Genomic DNA, 18,917 nt, shown 5'->3' with positions numbered 1-18,917 from the left:
GCAACTTCTCAATTTACCGTCGTCATTGGAAGTGGGATCCTATGTGCAACAGCTTCACGTTGCTGGCTGACATGTCCTTTCAGAAGAGCGTGCGCTGAACACAGGTGTAGAACAGACTTCAAATTCGCGATATGATCACGTAGTACGTGTTGAATTGTGCGTGTTCGTCCCACATATGACCGGTATGGGACTGACCGTTGAAAACATCCTTAAAGATTCCATAGGATTAATGTTTTGAGATTACTTTAGGTTCCAGAAGTTCAATCGTGTGGATGTCCGAAGGGCGTCTTAAATATCACATACCGAAATTAATGTCCTCATGTTATCCACTGGACATCCTAACCGGAACTTGGACGTTCCGGTGTATCGGGATGTCTAGAAGATATTCGTGGTCCAATGGGCTTCATCCTCAGCTGACTCCATTGTGCTAAAAACTATCACCACCAGCAATAGCTCGAGCGTCGTCGTGTTCCACAGCTCGATCAGTTGCTTCTCATAATTCCAGCGTAGAATTTCACTTCTCTTCGTCGTAATGGGGAGGCCACGCTTACGGGGGTGTGAGCCATTGCCGAAGGGCGTACGAGCCATTTATTGTTTTACGCGATGGAGACATTTAATGATAGAAATGATACGCGAATGTGTGTGCGCTGCACAGATTAGGACAATAAATACGTTCTTATGTTTGTTCAATATTCTGGGTCACTTCTGTGGCATGCACTAAACAGCGTCGCTGGTCATGCATTTTACCCGCCGTGGTTGCTCAGTGGCTATGGTGTTAGGCTGCTGAGCACGAGGTCGCGGGATCGAATCCCGGCCTCGGCGGCCGCATTTCAATGGGGGCGAAATGCGAAAACACCCGTGTACTTAGATTTAGGTGCACGTTAAAGAACCCCAGGTGGTCGAAATTTCCGGAGTCCTCCACTACGGCGTGCCTCATAATCAGAAAGTGGTTTTGGCACGTAAAACCACATAATTTTTTTTTTCGTGCATTTTCCAGAGGGGTGTGGCTCCGGAATTTTTTAGTCTCGTCAACCACAACTACGTCACGTTAATCTGCTTTAGTACCACTTTATGCTTACGTATGGCCATTTATTTAACTCTTATATTATGGCGATAGCAATTTTATGGACACCAAAGGCGCATTTTTCCCCGTCGGCGTCGCCATCAGGTTTTGTACGAAACCCAAGAGCAACAAAATGGTAGCCCCGTGCCGTAAGGTGTATATGCGCGTGAACGCTGCGAGAGTGAGCCGGCGATCACAATCTCGCGGCACACAATCCCGGAAAGCGAGGAGGAAGCGCGCCGCCTTCCGTCGCGCGCAAGGCTTCAGGGGAGGGTAGGTAGGTAGGTAGGTAGGTAGGGGGGGGGGGGCACCTTCTACTCCGGAGCACGTTCTACTGTCTTGGCGCCGTAGTTAGCGTTGATGCGAGCGGCAGCACGAAGGTCGATTCGCTCACTGCTGCTGCTACCGCGTTTCTTCGCTGCATCATTTTGGCAGCGAGTTTCCGCGGTGATCTATTGAGATGTGCTGACGTTCGCTTGCGTGCGGGTGATACTACGCTTATCAATTTAGTATGCCATGTTGAGAAGATTATACGGCTGATAAAACTATTATGCTTAAAAGAGCGTAGGTTAGGGCGTGTTGGTATTCTATAACTGAGGTTTTTTAGCGCGAGAAAAGGGACGAGAGACAGTGGCAAGACGCGGACACAGCACTATCCTTACTTCGTATAGCTGCCCACTAATTTCCTGTCGCAGCCGATGCTTCCCCTTTCGGAAGAAGCTGCAACTTTTCCTTTACGTTACCTTCGTTCTTTTTAGACTGCACTACTTATGGGGTGTGCCGACATATTTAGACTTAACTGAATCCGCCATCGCACCACATCTTTAATAGGTAGAGCTACACTCCCACTCCCTGTTTCAGGCATGCGTCATTTGAAGGAGTGGATGTTCACTTTATTGTTGGCGGCTCAGTAAATAGCTCTACGTTAATTTGTTGCATATTTTTTATTGCAAACAGGGAAAAAAATGTTTCTTTGCACTAGAAGTCCTCAAGTTGCCTGATACACAGTTTGAACAAACTCAAAATAGATCCGCACCTAGCAGAGATCATGCCCTCAATACTCAGAAAAAATATTTTCGGGTTTGAGGACCAAAACCACGATCATATTACAGCCACACAATGGTTAGAAACTCCGGATTCCTTATCGACGCCAGTTGTTCTTTTTTTTACCGCGCACCCAGTGCCCAAGGCGTTCTTGCCTTCCGCGACCCTAGAAATGAGGCCACCAAGGCCGCAATGGAGGCCACGCCCCTCTGTTCAGCAGCGCCACCCTATGGCCTCTCAACAATCTCGGCGCTCATCACCTATTTCAATGCAGATGGCGTAACACATACCTGATGCCACTAAGGCAGCCATAAATCGCTGATGCATACAGCACATATACCACGATTATTCATTGTCGTTTTCCGAAGATATGTAATTCAAAAAGATCTTTCTTTTGTGCTTTAGTTACTTGTGTGTACTATCAGTCAAAACAGATAAACTTCCATCCACAATAGAAGGCATTATCAGAGGGCAGTAACAAAAATTATTCCTCTTGTCGGAAAACAAAAACAAAAAAAAATAACACACAGTGTTCTTCACAAATCATTCTGTGCTCAAGCTAGTGTTAAACTGTTGTACAAACGTTTCTTTTTGTAGCTCTTGATATATTTTTTATGAGATGCATTCTTCCACGTACCAATAATTTCTTTGCCTGATGGAGTGCAGTCCTCCGAGTCTGTAGCAAGTGTCCCAAGAAGGTGAACTACACCAAAAATAAGAGGCAAGAGGAGTAATCAATGCTACAAACGAAAGCAAACAATAAAAAGTTCGTCGCGGGGTGTTATTCAATCTTCATATACCGGGTGTCCCAGTCAACTTGGACCCATGTTTCAGAAAAACTCATGAGCCCTAGAGAAATCGTACCGACTGCTTAGGAGGCGTAGTCGTGTGTACTTGGAGCCAGTATTCTTTTCATCACGAAGCACTAATTAAATAATTGTATTAATTAGGGAACATGGTTTTTATTGCTTGAATCGAAAACATATCAAATTACAAAGAGATAGGGCACCACATATAAAGTCCGCACCAAGCGTTTGTTTTGTGCTCAGCTTTGCCTCACTGGTTTTGGCGAGAAAAACCAAAAGCGCGCGAAACATCCCAAATAGAAAATAGATACGCGCTCCCAAGCGAATAGCTACGGATACATGGTTTCACTAGAGCCGGCAGCTGGATGCACGGCTTCACGCTATGGGATGGTTGCGACATCATGAGAACACGCCGATTACGCATTGATAAGCGTAACGGAGCCGTAGAGGGTGAGCGTGGGATTTCGGAGCCAGGAAACCGTGACGACGCACTTGGTACTGTAATTTTGCGCAGTCATTGTGTTCGGCAATAGGCGAACCCGGAACGTATGTTCCTTTTGTTCTATTTAGCAATCGAAACAAACCTTGCGCAGGCCATGTCAATCTAAGGCGTTTTGACAGATCTGTGTGGTCAACATATTCTTTTGTCGATTATGCAAATCATTTAAGTTTGATGTGTAAGTGTGTAGATAATAACGGGAGATCCCAACGGTACCACGCCAGTGACCAGCTTATTCAGGAAGACAATCATGCCCTTCAAAAATGATCGGAAGGCTAAAATGATCCTGGCTCTGGGGGCGCCGCACGGTGACAAGAAGACAGCCAAGCTATTCCGGAGCTTTGTGGGCCTCTTTTTGAGAACGCACTAACGACACAACGCTACGTCAACGACATCCTCGTGGGCCATGTGAAGAATGTCCGCTGCAACTTTCGTCTTGCACACGTACGGAAAATCTGGTTTCAACACGACAGTGCTCTTTCGCATAGTAGTAGTCAGTCTCGAGCGTGGCTCGACAAGCTTTTTCTGGAGAGTGAATTGGTCGGCAGGGACACGTACCTTGGCCAGCAAGGAAGGCATACATGGCACCACTGGACTTCACGGGGGCTGCGTAAAATATCGCGGGTATAGCAGCGAAACTACCACACCGCACGCCCTAAACTCAAAAATAAGCAGTCTATCGTGAGATTCCAACGTCGTTGGTCAAAGCTGCAACAGCACTAGTTTTGGGAACGAGCAAGTACTGAATTGCTTTAGACGGTCACCTGGTTGAGCACGTGCTATAAGTGGCAGTGGAAAATAACCGCTCAAAACTGGTGTAAAACGTGACTGTTTAACGCACCTTTATAGTGTCACGCTACCATTACATAAAATAAGTTTGCGACAAAGGTAGAAATTGGTAAAAAATCCGCTTCCGTTTGCCTCTTTTCCGGAGTTCAAGAGACAGAAAGAGTAAATGCCTAAGCCAGTTGCACTTTTGGCTCTTTATTTGTGGGTGGCCCAGACGCCTTACGTGATTTGGTTTATTTTTTATTGAAGTAAACTCCTGAGTTTATTTTTACTCATTTCTGCTCTTTTTATAACAATTTCTTGTGCTCTTTTGTGTACTCCATTTTTAAGCGTTGGTTCAATTTCTTTTGTAGCGTTGTTTCATGATATGTGAAGGTTAAAGCTATTCCGAGTGCCTGATTACCGAGCAGAACATTCTTGCGTCCGCAGATACTGAGGCTCATCGCACCCTGCTAGTTAGGTCACGAAACCTCTCGAGCCATCCTACATGACGAAGCCTTGTACGACGCGGCGATAAAAGAATGCAACCGTATATCTTTCAAAGGATGCTTGGAAGCGTTTGAATAGGTGCGCACGAGCGCGCATCTATGTCACATTTTGCGCATTTCGCATGCTTTAGTTCTTTCTGATAAAAAACAACCAGGTCCACTTCAGTATGAATGAAATGCTTAATTCAGAGCTTATATAAGGTGGCCTACAAATTTGTAATTGACATTTTGTGATTCAAGCAAGAAATACGACGTTCACTAATTAAAAGCAAATAATAATTTAATACTTCGTGATGAAAGAAATGCCGGCTTTAAGTACGCACGATTGTCGCTACTATGCATTCGGTACGATTTCTTTAGAGCTCCTGGTTTTTTCTTTTTTTTAAGCTGTGCCCAAGTTAACTGGGACACCCCGTACATATAAGTCCTCGGCTTTTAGCAGATGGTGCGGCGGCCCCTTGGGGATGATAGAGACAGTTGCTTCTTGTATATTGAACTTAATTGCTAAGCTCCGTCTCTAAAGTAATAAACAGCCCTCGGCGACCTTGCGTTCAGTAAAGGTCCTTTTTTTATCTTGGAATAAACGTTATTGTCTTATGCAGTAACGCGTTACGAATCGCGGTACACCTGCAACAACGTGACATAAGCTTCGGAACATCAATAAAAAATGCACCTTGTTAGAAGGGTTCACCAACAAACTTCTGATTTTGATGCACATCTTGTATGACTACGACACACCTGCTTTGCACTTACGACGAATAAAAGCTACTATGTTTACAAGAGTTCTTTGAGTAAACAGCACACCCATTAAAAGAAGATATGAAATATAGTTCTTGACTGCATTTCAATCCTAATAGGGCCGAAAGACCACCGACATGAAACGCTGCTCCACTCAGTCTTCCAATATGGCAAAAAAAATCGTGTGTTCAAATTCTCTTAGGATATGCCTTTTGATGGCTCGCATTACAAATCTGACAATAATATAAAAGGAATTATTTTATTATTGATATTCTACTTGAAACGTACACTAAAATACAGATCAAAGAAATTACAGCACGGCTCATTGTTTTTTCCGGCGAACAACGGCTCGTCTAACATTTCATGACGGTCAGTGCAACACATTTACCAAGGTGTATTACATAATACGATAGTTTTACAAATTCTTAGTTGTATTCATAATATATTCATATCCATACATTACCTATCAGTACGTAAATCATACATTTTCCCTGTGTATGTTTATTCGGCGTTACTATATTCTTGCAATTTTTCCTTTTTTTTACTTACTTTCTTGGCGCTCTTTGTCCAGAACTCGCCATTGCGAGAACAAAACCCATTAATCAATCAATCGATAAATGAGTCAGTAAAATCATTGTCTTACTTTCTCCTTGAGACTTCTCTCTTCCTTTCCTCGTTTTATCGTTCATAATGGGTAAGCGCCATAAATAGAGACCAAAATGTGCTTCAGTGTCGCCTTAGCCAGTAAGAAGAGAGACTCGAAGAAACAGTAAATTGGCCCAGTAAGAATAATATAAGTTCCATTTACAAACATCTATATTATCACTGACAAATTACATTTAAACGGACTCGATATTAGCATCGATATGATACTTATTTTAGAAGCATAGCATCATTTGCCTATTTCAGCCATTTTGACTCTCTCTCTTTCTCTGTCTGTCTGTCTGTCTGTCTGTCTCTGTCTGTCTGTCTGTCTGTCTGTCTCTGTCTGTCTGGTCTGGTCTGGTCTGGTCTGGTCTGGTCTGGTCTGGTCTGGTCTGTCTGTCCTGTCTCTCTGTCCGCCCTCTTACGCAGACCCTGTGGCTCAAGCTGCTATCTGCTTAGGCCACTAATTGTATGCTCCTGGTCGTAATGCGTAGTGGTCGCTCTATGTAGCCATTCCAGCTTCGTAATATCTTACCTTCATGCCGCCTTCGTCACGCCTTCTACTCCGACCCAGTGGTCCAAGTTGTCTAATAGCTTAATCCACTAGGTATGTGCTCGTGGCAGTTAGTTGTATTGATCGTTGCATCCCGTTAATTTCAGCTGTTATCCGACTCTCGTCATGCCGTCGTCACCTCGCCATCGTTGTCACACAGTCGCCGTTATGCCGTCTTTCATAAGCTGTTGTTTTATGATTATAATCACTTCAAATAGCGTCATCTCATTATCATCGTGCTGTATACGTCCTACCGCCTTCCTCGCTCCATTGACGTCACTCTTTCTTCATCGTTGTCTTTTAATCATAATGTCGTCATTCAATCGTGAATATTCTGCTACTGCCATGCCGTCATTTCCAGACAGTCGCTATCATACATCCGTTTATAGACTATCGTGGTCATGCGATCGTAATCCATGCCATCGTCGTCACTTCCGCTTGGTCACCCCAATCTCGTTAGGCCATCTTCGACGCACCATTGTCGTTCTTCCGATTTCGTAACATAGTAATCGTCACGCCATTGGGATTATACGCTCGTCATCATCCCGTTGTAGTCATGCGGTTGTCATGCGATCTTCGTCACGGCATGGTATTCATACAGTCGTCGTCATGGATTCGTTGTCACGTCGTTTATGGGACGCCGCCAATGTTGTTCTATCGTCAATATTTTAACTGCGACATCCGACTCGTTATGCCATGATCGCTATATTGTTGTCATACAACCATCGTTACGCCGTCGTATCGCAATCCTTATCACTTCAGCATTTTCATCTCATTGCCATCATGCCATCATTGTCATACCTATTTCGTCGATACGTCAACGTAATTTCTTGTTCGTAATTTCATCGTATTCGCGTTGTCGCAATTCAGTCGCGGTTAGGCCGGCGTTGTCATGCAACCATCGTCTTTGCATTGTCGTCACACATATGCTATCATGCTTCCTTTGCCATATGGCCGTGGTGGTGCTGTCTTGGTTGCGCCATCGCCATCGTTCCTGCACCTTCCGGTTGTTGCCATGCCGTAGTTGCTACATCACCATCACCATACATATATCAACTCATTGTCCTCATCGTCGCGTTATCGTGATTATACCATCCCCATAATTCATAAGTCAACATGTCCTTTTCTTCATGCACTAGTCGTTATGCGCTATCATTCCTTCTTCATTCCAACGTCACTGAGTGGGCGTCATGCAGTCGCTTTGAGTCCTCCATGCCTGCAGGTGACTATGGCAAATATGTGTCATAGTAAAGTGGAATGATGTCGGAGTATGTAGCATTTATAGCAGCCGATGAATTTTCAAGTTATAGGAAGGAGTTCTCATGACTCCCCTGGTTTTGATATATAAATTTTCAAAGTGTTCGATGAAATACATTGCTGTTCCAGTTATTTTGTAAATGAATTAAAAACGTGGTATTTTCTTACTCAATTAAGTAGAACAACACAGCACTTTTACCGAACTCTTCAGGGTGGATATCTCCGAGGCTGTGCCCTCCCGAGAATTCCTTCCAAGTCAAAATGACTTGCAATGTCACTAGCTAGAATTCGTGGATTGAAATATGTGCCGTAAAATAGTTACTCAGAAAGTTGGACTATCGCAGTAATGTTCATAATTATTTAAGCTTTTTTGATTTCTCATAGCATTATTGGCCGCCTCATATAAAAGCTAGTTTGTATATGCCATGAGGCCTTCAAATGAAGCTTTTCTTCCCATTAAAGAGCACAACAAAGCAGTCGAATAATGCTATATATGTATATATATATATATATATATATATATATATATATATATATATATATATCGAAACGTGCGAGCGGTCGGATGAAGAGGAGAACGAAGGGGCATGGGGCTCGACTGGCTCGCTCGCTCAAAATGACTGAGGCACTATTTCACGTCGTTGGCAGAACATTTCAGAAACATAATAATCACATTGATCTTGTTGTAACCGGCCTAGTGAAAACTGCACTGACATTGAACTTCAAGAAAAGTCATTTGGAGAACCTGAAACACTGGTTCTGCGATACCTTGTGTACAAAAATGGTGTTAGAACGGATCCGCCGCAAGTATCCACTGTCAGCAATTTGAAGAAGCCTATAACTCTCCATGACCTACGAAGTTTTCTGGGCCTATGCTCGTCCTTCTGCGACTTCATTGACAGGGCGCAACCACTGACTGACTTGCTGCAAGAAGATGTGCCTTTCCACTAGAGACCCGATTGCGCCTCTGCATTTATGCAGCTAAACTTCATGGTGACATCGGGGCTGGTGCTGTGCTACTTTGATTCTTCTGCTGCTACAGAAATTCATACCGATGCCAGTTGAATCGACCTAGGCGCAGTGCTCGTCCAACGCCATGGCAGTGCTGAACACGTGGTTGCCTACGTAAGCCATTAATTGAGCAAGGCACAGCGCAACTACAAACTGGCAGAAGAGGAGTGCCTGGCAGTTGTTTTCGCCGTTCGCAAATTTCACCTACCCGTCTAAGGCCCTCGTGTCTCAATCACCACCTACCATCATTCCCTTTGTTTAACATGGTGTACGGTTTACTGATAACAAGCGAGGTTCAAAGCATCAGCCATTCTTTTTATTCTTTTCCGTTCAGGTAGCTCCTGGCTGCACGGGCTCTCTCCAGGAAGGAGGCGCTTTTTCTTTTTGGATCCGAGACTGTGCTGAAATTATTTCAACACACTCCCGGCTGCCAAATGACTCGATCAGGTTAAGCGAATACAGCTTTGTATTGGTCTGGCGGTAATAATCACCTGGCTGTTGTTGAATCTTGCAAGAGCGGACATGGCCATCAACACCGTTGTAGACTTAAAGAATCCTTGCGAGTTTTCACATTTGTCGAGGTAATTTCCTGGTGTAGACTATGACGATATCTCCTGTCTTTATTTCGTTGCTGGGCCTCCCATGGGAAAGGTGCGCTGATCGAACTTGCAGCAGATATTCTTATGCCCACCTCTTCCAGAAGTTCTCAGTTAGGCGTTTCTAGTAGGCGTGTCGTCGGGCAGCTTCCGTGCGCATAAAGTCCACTGACACATCGCTGCTACCCTGTGGTAGCGTCATCAGTCCGTCTTATGATGAGGTTCGCTGGTGGTAATGCACCAGGTTCTTCGCAGTCCGACTCAACGTAGGTGAGAGGCCTCGAGTTCACTACCGCTTCGACTACCGTAAGCACCGTCGGCAGCTCTTAAAAGTTAAGTCAAGCTTTGCCGAGAACATTTCTCAGTGGAAGATTGATCGTCCTGACCAGACGCTCCCACCAGCCGCCCCACCATGGTGCGCTGGGAAGAATAAACTTCCAAGTGATACTCTTCTGGCTAAAGTACGCCGTTACGTCCTCTTGGGAAAGCAACTTGAAAAGCGTCTCTAAGTTTTTTGACGTCTTCTTAAATGTTCTTGCGTTGTCTGAATAAATCACGCCAGGTAGACCACTTCACGCTACAATGCGTCGTAAAGACATGAGGAATTCTGCTAAGGCCATCCTGGAAACCAGTTCCAGTTGCACTGCTCTCGATGTGGCACATGTGAAGAGCACTGTGTAACATTTTGTTTCTCCGGCTTGAGCCACAGCAAATAGTTGTCCTGCGAAGTCACCACGAACGAGTTCGTCGGCCTTACACAATGAAATGATATAGGAGCAGTTGGAGCGTCACCAGAGCCAATTCTCAAACGTCTGTACGTATAGCAGCCGTATATGACTTTCTTCACTAATGTTCTTGCCTGGCAGATCCAATAGTGCTCTCGCAACTGTGACAGGGTGCCTTTCACGCTTCCATGTAGTATTTCGCAGTGTGCTTACATTGTCGGTAGCGTAGAAAAGTGATGATCGTGCTAAAGGATGACTGGGTGTTTTACCTCCTCAGATGCGTCAAGGTGCAACAGGCGAAGTCCACCCGGACGATGCTGTCGGCATTCAAGAACGGGTTGAGGTCTTTGATGCGAGAGGTTGTCTTTGCTGATGGTTCCTGTTCAAATTGAACTTATATCTTCGCTGAAAGCTTGCTGCTGTACATGTCTGATCCAACACTTTTTCTGCTTCAGTGATCTCTTCGGCTACTAGAAAACCAGTGCACGCTCTGTTTTTCAATTGGCAGTGTTTGATGAATCTGAATATCCATGCCGTGACCCTGAGCGGCCTCTCGATGCTGCTGTAGCTGTCAATGGCCAGAATCGATGTCGGCTTTATCGCACTGGAGATCGCAACGTGAACGGCAGTTATTTCACAAATTATCCTATCGTCGGTGCTGATAGGTTCTGGGGATGGTAGCGGCCATCTATCTTCTGATTCACCTAGCCAGTCTGGTCCACGCAGCCACGTACGGTTATACAATAACATAATCATTGAAACTCCACTTGTCAGTATGTCAGCAGGATTCGCCTGTCCTGGGCAATACTTCCACATGGAAGGATCGGTTTTTTTCCCTGATCTCTTTCACACTGTTCGACACAAATTGCTTCCACTTCGTTGCGTCAGCATTTATTTATGACAACGTAATTGTGGAATCCGACCACATTGTACAGTGGATCTCAAGATCAGTGAGGGCACTTGAGATGTAATTAAGCAGTCTTGCTCGGATCAATGCTCCTAGAAGCTCCTGCCGTGACAATGTCATTGTCTTGATAGGTTCCACACGTGTTGTTGCGATCAACTCGGGCCTCCCTGAGCTGCTCTGTACGATGTAGATTGCTTCACCGTATGCCGAAGGGTTTGCGTCGCAAAATACGTGAGCCTGTAGCACTCGGGGTGATTTCGTTCTACTGCCAAAATAACGTGGCATGCAAATATTCTGCAAGACTGGTTATTGACTCACCCATTCATGCCATTCTTCTTACGGATCCTGAATATTCCACGGTCATCTCAGCCTATTCCACGTGTCCACAATTTCTGGAACAAGATCTTCAGGGCAATGGTGAACGGCACAGCAAATCCCATTGGGTTTAATATCCGTGAAGCAGCTTGAAGAACAAACCGCTTGGTATCATCTTTCTTTCATAAATTCGAGACAGCCCCTCAAAGAAAATGTGAAAGTATCCGTGTACGGATTCTATGTGATTCCACGTGCCTTAATGCTCCAATACCTTAATGAGACCATCTGTGTTGGTCGTCCAATTCCTTAGCGTCATTCCTGCCTCCTGAATAATCTCTTTGGCTTCGCGGCAGATTTGAAATGCTCCTTCATCTGACTATGCTCCCACCACTAAATCACCTACGTAGAATGACTCACTGAGAAGTTTCGCGGTACTGTCTTTGCTTGAAGGCATACTCTTTAGGCGATGGAGTATAGTTGCCCTCAGTAGAAAGGGGTTGCATGCTGCTCCGAATGGCACTCGCTTCATTCTCCACTCTTGAATCTCTTCTTCTAAAAAAAGCAGTGCTTTTTTTCTCCAAACCAGAGGAATCGAAAGGCATCTCTATCCTTCTCTGCGATTGAGAGTTGAAGCAACGCTTTCTCTTTGTAGGCTATCAGAGCTATACGGTGCGTTATGAAGCGTCATAGTACCTTCACCAGATCCTGGTACAGGTTTTCGCCCTTTTCGAGGCATTCATTTAATGAGAAGCACCCTTTGGCGTGCGAAGAAGAGTCGAAAACTAGTTAAAACGGACATTTGGGTGAGTTGGTAAGCCATATTTGAAACGGAACAGCGCGGTTTTGACGGGGACAAGTTTTGACAGGAACAGCGCTCGTCTGTGTCGTTTCTCCTTGCTTGTCTCCGTCAAAACCGCGCTGCTCTGTTTCAAATATGTCGATAACTAATCTGACTTTTGTGGTTAGTGCGACCTTTGTCGCATTCCGGGGTATCCCTTCAGGAATCTCGGCATGTCCAGCCCGCAGGTACTCCCGTATGGTGTTGTCGTACGTCTCTAAAAGTCCTTGCTTGCTCAACAGTAGGGAGATAAGTTTCCAAAGTCTTGCTATTGCGACTTGCTTGTTGTCCGAGAGCTCGACCTCTTCCTTCCAGGGCAACATCACTTCGTATCTTCCGTCCCTAAGAATGATGGGTTCTTCGAACTTCATCAATACTGAACTGAGCCTGCTCTCATTCTCAACGGATTCGTATAGTCGGTGATCAGCGATGTCCTTTCCAGACTCCTGAATTTTCCCGACGAACGGTGAGCTGGTTGTACTTGCCTCGATATCTTGGCATATTTGGGCAATTTCTATCGCTTGCAAGGCAACTTTCATATATAAGAGCTGGCTCAGCAGACAGAGCTGCACAACACGCCTCTTCTGCGTTGCTCGATTCGACTTGCTTCCAAAGTATTCAGCGCAATGATGGTAGGGCCCACACACTGCCACTTCAGCTGTCGTGATAGCTGTTCTGTGACGAATGTGCGCTGACTGCCGCCATCTATGACACCTCGGACATATCGACAGGTGAAGTCTGTTACTGCCCAAGCTCGGAAGGTCTGCAGGAGGACACTAGTCGATGAATGCTCGATGGTACGACGATATCCCTAAAGATGCGCCCACAGTCGGGGGCTGCCGTTCTGCCGCTTTCCCGTGTCTTCTGGCTTACGTTTTGCGGATCACACACGCTCTTCGCATGGCGTCCTTGACAGGTAGAGCAGGTAACCTTGCGTCTACAATCACACGCCCTGTGACCTTTAGTGATGCACAGAAAGCACCTCGTGTCTCCTGACGAAATTTGCTTCTTTTGCGATTGTGGGAGATCAAGTGCGCAGTCTTCGGTGGAATGTTGACTCGACTTACAACACACACAGTTCTCAGGTATTTTCATAGTGTTGTTGTGGAGAACTAAAGACGTGGGTTTCGAGTCACGAAAATGGCGAAATTTCTTTGGCGCATTCTCTCTTCCTGGATTCGCAAACTGGCTTTTCTCTAAGCTCTCCAACTCGATGGACAGGAAATTTAATAGGCTTTCCAGCTCCGTGATAGACGCTGCATTACTGCTATCACTTGTCGCCCGAATGGCGCGAGACCGGTGGTACTGTACCACTATATCGTTTGGTAAATCCCGCCTCAACAGAAAGCACAACATTGTGGAAAAGAACACCTTGCTCACCCCCAAGGTCTCCAGTCGACGAATGCTGATGACGATCTGGTCGCATAGCTTTTGAAGAGCTGTCGGGTCACTTGAACGGACCGAAAGCCAAGTATGAAGCCTGGAGAAGTACTCCTGTTCAAGTCTCGTTCTATCGCCGAAGCGTTTCTTCAGTATATCGATGACGTCCTTGTAGCAAGCTTCTATTGTAGGCCGTCCCACAACGGCTGAGGCTGCGTCGCCTCTAAGGAAGAACCTCAGGTAGTTAAACTTGTCCGTCGCTGGGAGGCGTCCGTTGCGGTGAATCATCTGGTCGAATTGTTCCCAGAAGTCATTCCATCGACACGAATCACCAGCGAATGGGGCGATGGTAAGCTAGGGTAGCTTTGTTTCAGAGACTCCCGCTGTACTGACTGTCGATGAAGTCCGAAGCTCCAGTGTTGATAACGTGACAACACGGTCTCGCTTGCTAAGCAGCTCAATCATGACATTGGTAGCGTTGTCCTCGCATTCCACAACGGTGTTGTATTCTTGCTCAAACTCTTCATCAACTGTGTGGCCCTCTAGCTCCTCGTTGATCTTGTTCAGCTTATCGTTATTCACCTTGAGACGTCCGTAAATAGTGTTGAGCTGATCTACAGTGGCTGTTTCATCGCTGAGAAGAGCTCTTGCCTCGATCGTCTCGACGTCCGCTTCAATCGCAGCCCCTCCATGAAGGTCAGTTCACTCGCAGCCTTCCGTGGTCTCCGGCCGTAGATCCCGGATCCCGGCACCAAATGTTTAAGATGGCGTACGGTTTAATGACAAGAAGCGAGGTTCAAAGCATCAGCCATTCTTTTTATTCTTTTTTGTTCAGGTAGCCCCTGGCTGCACGTGCTCGTGAGCACGTGCAGCCAGGGGCAGCCAGGGGCCTTCCTGGAAACGCCTCCAGGAAGGAGGCGTTTCTACTTCTTCGATGCGAGACTGTACTGAGAATAATTCAACACCTTTGTTGATTGGTGGTCCTACATGACTTGTTTAGCCGAGTTGCGCAATGGGCCTTGCGCTTCCAAGAGTTTGACTTAGTAGTATGCTACAAAAGCAGTAACCGCCACGCAGATGCTCACTGTCTATCGCGCCTACCTCTACTTACGACTGAGTGCGATGCTGGCAACTTCAATTAGTATATCGACGCTATTGACGCCTCGTTCCCTGACTTCGTGACATTCCAAAAAGCACAACATAATGACCGTGGCTTAAATGCTCTATAGATTAGACCCCTGGATCCGTATAACCTGTTGATTACATGATTGTATCTTCAGAGCATAAAAGAAGGAAAATATAGGAGGGAGCCTTCCGTCGCGCAACCAGCCTTGGCAAGCGAACGCTCCCTGAAGCCACAGTGGTGGCCCAACACGTGACCTCTTGCATGAAGATCCTGGAGGAAGAATCAAGATTTGCTGAGGTGTTTGGTTCACAGTGCCTGTGCCAGCAGTTTTTATTCGGCACTCGTTTGTTTGGTTGCCCTACCATGGCTCTGCCCGCAGAGAGGGAACACTAAAAGCAACCGCCCACTTTGACGTGCGATCACGTGTTAGGCCTTCAGCTTTGGTTTAATCGCGTTGCGGTATGCTCCCTCTTAACTTTTTCCTTCCTCCGTGCTTTACAGTAACCGAGAACTCGACCTAGCTTCTTATAGGCTCAAGGGATAATGGCGAAAAGAAGCGGGTCGGGCAAGGTCGAGCCAGGGCAGAATCTTTCGGGCCCGGGCCTAGTACAGACCAGTTTAAAAACTGCCTGCCGTCCTCGCACGGGCCAACGCATGGTACTCTTGGGTTCGAGTGGGGCCCGGGCCTGGAAAACCTGCTCGTGCGGTGCTCTATTTTGGATAGTCTGGTGAGCAGATTCTCATATGATTACCGAACATAGAGTAAAATGGCCGGAAGAGTCCATTAAACGGTATCGGAAAATTTTGCAAGCGCGTAGTTTGCAGCTACAGCAAAAAAATTTGCGCTACAATTTAAGTCAAGCGTTTCATATTAAGAGACCTATAAATGATTACATGTTGCCCTCCTCCATAGCCACGCATTTTCTATTCAACTCGTTCGCGGAGTAACCGGGGCACAACTCCGCCTTAACTAGATCTGCGTAATGATGGGACATCCTGTCGTCAATTTTTTGTTGTTTAGGAGCGAGCGTGCCAAGCCTCTCCAACCTTTTCGCCAAGCGCCTGGCATTCAATGCCAAGCGATCGCTATTTAAGCAGTGTGCGTTGCCAGCGTTCTATCGCAGTCCTCATTGTGTCGAGCATTCCGGCAACCACAGGCGAGCAAGGCGTTCTTACGGATAGGTGGAGGGGTGGAAGCGTAAATTAAGCCTCTTAATGATACTGTTGCTGTGATGAAGGAGTGGTAGTATAGACTAGAGTACACTCTAGCATTACGTACGTGAGCGGCTTGATCAATCTGCATGGGCCCGACAATTGGTGGCGCAGAGCTTACCCAGTTAAACCAAAAGGTATTATTGATCTAACAAGTGTGAGACATTTGAGGGCTCTGCTTCGCAAAGCCCTGTTGATAGTGGGGGACCAGTCACTATTGATAGTGGGGGACTTTAATGCACATCACCAGGAATGGGGGTACTCCCACAAGAGCGCGGAAAGCAGGCAGCTGTGGGAAGATACGCATGACCTAGGGCTCACTCTGCGCATGGACCCCGACAGTCCTACGAGGGTGGGCAATAGCGTTAGTAAGGCTGCATCTCCAAATCTCAAATTCTAGAAAAACGTAAAAGGCCTAGAATGGCATAATTCGGATCAAAATCTTGGCGGCGACCACTACATAATTGTTTCCATACTGAAAGAAGGCCCTAAACCACGCAGGGCTCGCACGCCAGCCGTTGTTTGGTGGGATAAGTTGAGAAATATCACGAGGGCGCCGGAACTGGGGTCCATCAGAAATATCGAGGAATGGACGACGGTGCTCAAATCGAACGTTATACAGACGACAAATCGCTCGAAGGGGATAACGCCCCGGAGATTGTGGACAGCCGTCTGCTGCATATGTGGGAAGCTAAGAAAAGCATAGAGCGTTGTCTCAAATAACAGAACCGAAACCGCAACCTCAGAAGAAGGATTGCAAGGTATAAAAGGAAATCGAAGATTATACATTCAAATTAGGCGAACAAAATTGGGGAAACAAATGTGACGAAATGGAGATGAGCATGAACCTCTCCAAGACGTGGAGCATCCTCCGGCACTTGTTGGACCCCGAAAGCACGAAGACTCAATCCAGTATAAGATTGGCAAAAGCGAGACACGCGTTCGAAGGGAAAGATGATTATTTCATGAACAAATTCGAAATATCGCGAACTCCACTTCCCGACTATGGTAGAGCGCCTAACGAGGCGTTGGACGCCCCCATCACAGAAGAGGAAGTGGTGACAGAAATTGTAAGACTTTAAATGAATCGGCTCCGTGCCCTGGCGGGGCAACGAACAAGGTGCTCAGGAACTTAAACGTTGACTCCACTAGGTATCTAATCGAGTACATGCAGGAATGTTGGGATAAAAGTGAGCTTCCACAACAGTGGAAGACGGCAAGCATTAAAACCAAAGCCCGGGAACCCTCCGCAATTAGCAAACTTACGGCCAATTTCGTTAACTTCGTGCCTGGCGAAATTGATGGAGCACGTCGTCCAGACCAAACTGATGGGCTTCATGGAGCAGGGCGATCTGTGGCCACATGAGATGGCCGGGTTCCGACCTCACTTGTGTACGCAGGACGTCACGCTCCAAATCAAACACGATATAATAGACTCAAGGTCTAAAGATGCAAAAGCAATCATGGGCCTGGACCTCACGTAGGCTTTCGAGAACGTAGACCATGGAGCGGTCCTGGAAGGGCTGAAGAAGATTAGCGCAGGTACCAGGACATACCGGTACATCAGGGACTTCCTGACGGGAAGAACTGTGTGCGCGAAGTTCCAAACAGGGGAGTCCACCACAATTGAACTAGGGAGTAAGGGTACGCCCCCAGGTATCAGGGCTGTCTCCCCTACTCTTCAACGCTGCTATGAGGGAACTCCCCGAGCAATTGGCAAAGCTCGAGGGGTTAAAATTTAGTATATATGTGGTGTATATCACCCTCTCGGTCAACCGGGGCAGTGATTCGGCCGTCGAAAGCCTGCTCCACGCCGCCACCGACATCATAGTCGATTACGTGGCCGAGAAAGGCGTAGCGTGCTCGCCGCAGAAATCAGAATTGTTTATATACAATCCTGATCACTTAAGTTGCATGGCACCGTGGGAGATCATAATTAAGGTGGCGGGTAAGCTGGTACCAAATGTCCAGCAAATCACAATCTTGGGCCTGATTCTCCAGTCACACGGCCATAATGGCGAGACCGTCAAGAAGCTGCAGAATCACGTGATGCAGACCCTCAGCCTAATTAGGCGGGTGGCCAGTAAAGGCCAAGGGTTAAAGGAGAAAAATTTGATTGAACTAATACAGGCGTACTTCTTCAGCAGGGTGAGCTACGCAACGCCATATCTCGATTTGAAAGCGATGGAAAGAGGAAAGATTGGTTGTCAAATCAGAAAATCCGTAAAAAACTCTGGGACTGCCCATGTGCACCTTCGCAGAAAGACTTATTACTCTAGGGGTGCACAACACATGGGAAGAATTTGCGGAAGCGGTGCAAGCCTCTAAAATTGAGAGACAGCACCACGAGGACAGGAAGAGCCATATTGACCAAAGTTGGAATAAATCCGGATAGAGGCCCCACCCAAAGGTTGGGGTAGAAAGGGCAGTCAGAAAAAATCTAACTATCCCCCCCCCCCCCCCCTGCCAAGAAATATGCACCTTGAGCATAACAAAGACAGGAGGCAAAAACGAGCCGAAGCATTACAAATTAGATTCGGCGAAATTTCGGAACATGAGGTGGCCTATGTAGACGCGGCGGGAGGTGGCGGCGGTTTCACGATGGCAGCGGCTGTCAGCGGCCGGAGTAATCCAGGGACAGCTGCCACTCTGTGTGGGCGGAGCATAGAAGTTGCCGAGGAAACTGCAATCGCATTAGCTTGCGCTGGAACGAAGGCGAAATTTCTGATCAGTGACAGCAAAACTGCCATAAAAGATTTTAGCATGGGAAGGATCTCACCCTTAACGGCCAGAATCCTAGGCCAGAGAAAGTTAAATAGAAAAATTCAAATAATTTTAGCTCCGGCGCACGAAGCCGTCCCCGGCAACGAGGCGGCCCACGAGCTGGCTCGAGATCTCTACTGCCGAGCCTCTACGGGGCCCCTC

General features: G+C 46.6%; 1 long non-coding RNA gene across 1 annotated transcript in view; it reads right to left on the bottom strand.

Moving 5' to 3' along the window:
* LOC140219301 (uncharacterized) overlaps nt 1–18,917 on the bottom strand; it is a 48,022-nt gene that overhangs the window by 17,183 nt on the left and 11,922 nt on the right. Inside the window, exon 2 of the long non-coding RNA XR_011895477.1 lies at nt 2,745–2,810. This is a non-coding gene — a long non-coding RNA (uncharacterized lncRNA). The remainder of the gene's footprint in view (nt 1–2,744; nt 2,811–18,917) is intronic.

Source organism: Dermacentor andersoni, chromosome 7 (genome assembly GCF_023375885.2).
Source record: "Dermacentor andersoni chromosome 7, qqDerAnde1_hic_scaffold, whole genome shotgun sequence".
Taxonomy (NCBI): domain Eukaryota; kingdom Metazoa; phylum Arthropoda; class Arachnida; order Ixodida; family Ixodidae; genus Dermacentor; species Dermacentor andersoni.
The sequence above is the reverse complement of the archived record's forward strand: the minus strand, read 5'-3'. Positions and strand labels throughout refer to the sequence as shown.